The 5,237-nt window shown below is 41.4% G+C and overlaps 1 pseudogene; it reads right to left on the minus strand.

Annotated features, from left to right (window-relative positions):
• Window positions 1–434: 434 nt before the first annotated feature.
• On the minus strand, window positions 435–1,070 carry LOC101340722 (peptidyl-prolyl cis-trans isomerase H pseudogene; annotated as a pseudogene).
• Between the last annotated feature and the right edge of the window lie 4,167 nt (window positions 1,071–5,237).

Consider the following 5,237-nt stretch of genomic DNA (forward strand, 5'->3'; position numbering starts at 1 on the left):
ATGAGAGTGATCAATTTCTTCCCTAAACTCCTATATCAATTAGCAATGTCACTCATATTACTAGTGATCACCTCAGAGAATGCATCTTATTCCCCACAAGCTCCTGAAATCTTTCAATTCTTTCCCCCTCCTGGCTTCACGCCTGGTTAGCATGCCTAGCACATAGCAGGCAGAGACAAGTATGGTTGGGAAATGAGTCCATATGAGCTGAGAGATATGTGACATTCACCTATGAGGTTGGCAAATACAAAATCAGGGTCTGGGATTACATCATTAGTTCTGATAAGAGACATGATGGCTGTATCAGTCTCCTGGCGCCCCAGTCTGGTCCTACTAGGGAGTTACCCAAGGCTTGAGCCAGATGTTCCTAGTGGGACTACTGAATGCAACTATGGTCGATAGTGTTGTCAAACTGCCAGAGTGGTCTTCAGGTCGACATTTGTAAATTACAAAACGGTAGAAAAACAAAGTGCTCTCAGGTGTGTTTCTCTTTTGATCCTTACGATGAGCCTGATTCAGTCTTGGTCTGGGCTACATCTCCCCATACTGTGAGATCACCACAGGCAGCTTGGGCTTATTATTGGGGCCTGTGGGAACATTCTCAATTTTTCTCATCACTAGAAGTCCATCAATGATTTTTCCAAACACCACATGCTTCCCTTTTAGCCAATCACACTTAGAACAGATGATGAAGAACTGGCAGCCATTTGTACTGGGACCATTGCCATGGAAAGCAGGCCTGGAGCTGAGTGTCTTAGTTTAAAATTTTCATCTGCAAATGGTCCTCAGTAAATACTGGCTACTCCAGTGCCATCTCCATTAAAAAAATCTCCACCCTGGATCACGAAATCCTTCATGACCCTGTGGAAGGTGCTCCCTTTATATCCTATCAGTACCCCATCTTTTCTAAATTCTCCTGTGAAGCACTGCCTAAAGTTCTTGGCCGTTTTAGGCACAATGTCTGCAAAGAGTTCGATCTTCATGTGGCCAATTTCCTGGCCACCAATGCTGATATAAGAAAAAAAAAAAAAAAACACGGGGTTGACAGGGCTTGAATTTGCCACCACCATGGCTTTGACCCGGAAGCAGAAGCTCACTGGCTAATTTTTGAAAGCAGATTGCCAAGCCTTTTTCCTGATCTGTCTTATTCTGGAAGCTCCACTGAAACCTGTCCACCATGGGTGACCCTATCAGCATTGAGATACAGGTAGCATACACTCCAGCATCATAACAACACGCAAGCCACAACAGAAGGACACATTGGCAGGCATGTGGTAGTCTTTAATCATAGTAACTTAAAGAGATGCAAATTAAAACCTCAATGAGATATCACTTCCCTCCCACCAGGATGGCTAAGGTCAAACAAAAAAAACAGAAAAGGACAGATGTTGGCAAGGATATGGAGATACTGGAACCCCTATGCATTACTGGTGGAAATGCAAAATGGAACAACCACTGGAGGAAACAGTTTGACGGTTCTTCAAAAAGTTAAATATAGAACTACTATATGAACCAGCAACTCCGCTCCTAGGTATATACCCAAGAGACTTGAAAACAGCAACACAAACAGACGTATTTGTACCAATGTTCATTACAGCACTATCCACAGTAGCCAAAAGGTGGAAACAATCTAAGTCTCCATCATCAGAGGAATGGATAAACAAATGTGGTACATACATACAATGGAATACTTTTCAGCCACAAAGAGAAATGAAGTCCTGATCCATGTTACAACATGAATGAACCTTGAAAACCTTATGGAGAGTGAAATAAGTCAGTCACAAAACTACAAGATCATTGTATGCTCTCACTTATATGAAATAACAAGAATAGCAAATGTTTATTAGTGACTACCAGGGAAAGGAGGGAGGGGGAAAGAGGGAGCCATTGCTTAGGAAGCAGTCAGTTTCTGTTTATGATGATGAGAAACTTGCCAATGCTTACAGAAGATGGTTGCAAAACATGATTAATGTAATTGACATCACCTGAAAAGTTTTGAATTGGCAAATACTGTGTTATATATATATATATGTTTTTATAAAAATAAACAACAAAAGGGCTTCCGGCAACATGACGCACTAGGCAGAAGCACCACCCCTTCCCTCCACAGCAAAGATCTGAAAAACTAAGCCAGAGAAAACAGCAATCCTGAAACCCTAAAACATCAAATGAAGAGATAAAGAACTCAGCCAAGCACCAAATGGAGTGAGAAAACTGACAGAGAATGGAGACGAAGGAGAGGTTCATGCAGAGGTCCCCTATCAGGTAACGCAGTGCGGATCCACCATCTTGGACTCCTATCAGAGACCAGCAAACAGGGGGTACGAGAAAGCAGCTTCACAGAGCTTCCAGCAGGAGCCAGAAAAACCAGTAATTGGCGATATACACTTTCCCACCCCCTACCCTTCTTCACCCCCACTCGGCCTCCTCTGTTTCCCGTGGCCACAATCTCTTGGCCAGGAAGCACCAACTGCTTGGATTCCACCCGCCCACACTGGCTGACTCCCTGAGTACAGTTTGTTGGCTGCTAGTGTTGCTTTTTTCCGCTACTTTTTATTTCTTCCTTACCTCTCACCACCTCCCTCTCCTTTCACTCAAATACCTGGTTCCGTGTGCCATCCTTGCTTCTTCCTAAGGGGCTGCGGAGCTCCGTGTGAGTGTGGAACTTCTTCCCAGTCTGGGCTGCCATGCTGGTGGGATACCAGGGCTTTTGTTTCTTTGTTTGTTTTGAGTTGTTTGTTTGTTTTCTTTTCCTTTTCTCGAGCTGGGAGACCGTTCTGGCCGGGCAGTGCTACGCGGCTTGGGACTTACCCCCTCAGCTTGCCCAGACGTGCAGAGGGATCACTGAGGGCATATCTTTTTTTGTGGTTTTTCCTTCTCTGTTTTTTGGGGGCTTTTCTTGTTAACTTTGCTTTGTTTTCTTTTTCCCTTCTTTTCCTTTTTTGTCTTTCTTCATTACTCAGTTCCTCGTCTCTTTATACCTTCCTTCTCTTCCTGTCCCCCTGAATACCTGGTGATGAATACCTCTACGCCTTCTAGCCAGGCTGTACTGCAACACCTGGGAACAACTTCCCCAGACCTCGTAGCCACACCGGTGGGATCCCTGGGAGCTTTGCTGTTCTTTTTTCTTTCTAATTTTTATTCATACATTCTTTTCTTTCTTCTTCTTCCCCTTTTTGTTTTTCTCCATTTCATAGTCTCTCATCTCTTCACTCCAACAACAAGCTCCCCTAGCACTCTTTTTTTGTTTGTTTGTATGTTTGTGGCCCCTGTTACTCTCTCCTCTCTCCCATATCCAACTTAGCTCCACACATCACCATCTCCCCCATCCATCTTGCCTACCTGCACAGTGTGCTTAACATCACACCACCAAGCAGCAGTGGCACAGCATACTGGAACCTGCCCTGGACTGATTACCAACCCACCCTGGTGGCCATAGTAAGTGCCACAAACAACCCATCCCAGAAACACTTCTTCAGCTAGACCTGCCCTGCCATACCATATCTGGGCGAGTGACCCTGCCAACTGGAGAAGGAGGTGAAAATTATCGTGCCCACAGATGAGCAAACAACAAAGAACACATAGCCAGCCTGCTCAGACATAGCCAAATTAAAAAAAAATAAATAACGAAACAAACAAATCTACAATCAAAAAATGAGAAAAATAACCACTAAATGTCCCAAAGACAGCAGACAATATCAAAACATTTACAAAAACAGGACAGGATGGTTCCAGTAGGCATCCAAAATAAAACACCAGATGATTTTCCAGTGGGAGAAAAGGCACTAGAGCTACTTGATAGGGAATTCAAATCTATAATCTTCAGAATTATCTGAGAGTTGCAGCAAAAAGCAGACAAAAATGAAGAAAAAATAGACAAATTCATGGAAAAGGCAGACAAATTCATGGAAAATACAGACCAAAAAAATGGAAGAATTCAGGAAAATAATGCAGGAACAAAATGCTGAAATAATCTCACAACTAGAAAGTATACCAAAAAAAAAAAATTAGAAATCCAAAAGATAAACAACAAGATTTCAGAAACTGATAGTGTCATAGAAGGGCTGAGGAGCAGATTTGAAACAGTGGAAGACAGGATCAGTGGAATTGAAGATGCACACTTGGATATAACTCTGTTCGAGGAAAACTCAGGAAAAAGAGCAAAGAAAGATGAAGAGACTCTGAGAATTACGTCGGATAAAATCACAAGCAAAAATCTGTGAGTGATAAGAGTTCCAGAACAGGGAAGAAAACAGAAAACACAGAGAGGATCATTGAAGAACTGCTAACAGAAAACTTCCCCAATATCACGAAAGATGAAAAGCCGGCCATCCAAGAAGCTCAACAAACCCCTTATAGGATAGACCCCAAAAGAAAATCACCAAGGCTTATCATAATCACCCTCACCAAAACCAAAGACAAACAATCCTGAGAGCAGCTCGTGAAAAACAAGAAGTCACATACAGAGGAGAAACAATAAGAATAAGCTCAGATTATTCAGCAGAAACCATGCAGGCAAGAAGGCAATAGGATGACGTATATAAGACCTTGAAAGAAAAAAATTGCAAGCCAAGAAGAATATATCCTGCAAAACTCTCGTTCAAATACGATGGTTAAATTAGGAAATTTCCAGATAAACATAAATTAAGGGAATATGTAAAAACCAAACCAAACTTAAATATTATTAAACAGAGTTCTTTGATCTGAGAACAAACAACTTCAGCTCACAGGTTGAATCTAGGACAAAGGATCATACCAGCCAGATACCAATTTAGAAAATGAACTCCCAAGGACTATCTAAAACCAAAAGAAATACAACAGGAAATCAGAGGAGTTAATCTGTAAGTGACAATAACATCAGAACAATAAAAGAGAGAATAAATGTTGTAGGTATAGAACCTTCTAATAGGGAGGAAGGCAAGGCGATACCAAGTAATAATAGGCTGCTTCAAACTGAGAAAGATAAGGGTAAAATTCACGGTAACCACAAAGAAAGTTACCAAACATACTCGTAAAAATAAAGAAGAAAAATGTAAAGTCTCACTAAAAACAAAACCTACAAAAACAAAAGAAATAAAAAAGAAATCCACAAACAAAAGTAATTCAGAAAAGGAGAGTAAGAAGAACATGGAAAATGTCAGCACCACAAAAAAAGCACTACAAAATGACAGCAATAAACTCACATCTATCAATAATTACACTGAATGCAAATGGACTCAATGCACCCATAAAGAGAC

The sequence above is a fragment of the Trichechus manatus genome, unplaced genomic scaffold, assembly GCF_000243295.1.
Source record: "Trichechus manatus latirostris isolate Lorelei unplaced genomic scaffold, TriManLat1.0 scaffold00060, whole genome shotgun sequence".
Classification (NCBI taxonomy): domain Eukaryota; kingdom Metazoa; phylum Chordata; class Mammalia; order Sirenia; family Trichechidae; genus Trichechus; species Trichechus manatus.